Below are 484 nucleotides of genomic sequence, written 5' to 3'. Positions count from 1 at the left end.
GAGAGAGAGAGAGAGAGAGAGAGAGAGAGAGAGAGAGAATGAATATTCACCATTCATAGAATTATATATAAATATAAATTCACACATATACACGCGTGCGCGCGCACGAATATATATCTATATATATGTATATATATATGTATGTGTGTACATATTAGAACGTGCCGAAAATAGAACGGCATAAGCGAGAAATGTAAAATTATTCGCCACTATAAATGTGAAATAAATATTATAAGTAAATAATTTTTTGTATAAAATATTAATTTTTTTTCTCTTAAATAAAAATCTCTTAAAGCATGCTTACAACTTGAGAACGTAGCGAAAAACGTTTGTTGTCATAAAATGTTGTTTAATATTTTATGAATGCTCAGTATTTTGTTTTAAATAGTATTATACTAAAAAAATAATAATAACAGTATAATAAAAATAAAAAGAAAGATTATCTTAATAAATAAATCTTCAATCTTAAGGCGAGGAATTTTAT

Source organism: Apis dorsata, unplaced genomic scaffold (genome assembly GCF_000469605.1).
Source record: "Apis dorsata unplaced genomic scaffold, Apis dorsata 1.3 scaffold_1177, whole genome shotgun sequence".
Classification (NCBI taxonomy): Eukaryota; Metazoa; Arthropoda; class Insecta; order Hymenoptera; family Apidae; genus Apis; species Apis dorsata.
Note: the sequence above shows the minus strand (reverse complement) of the source record.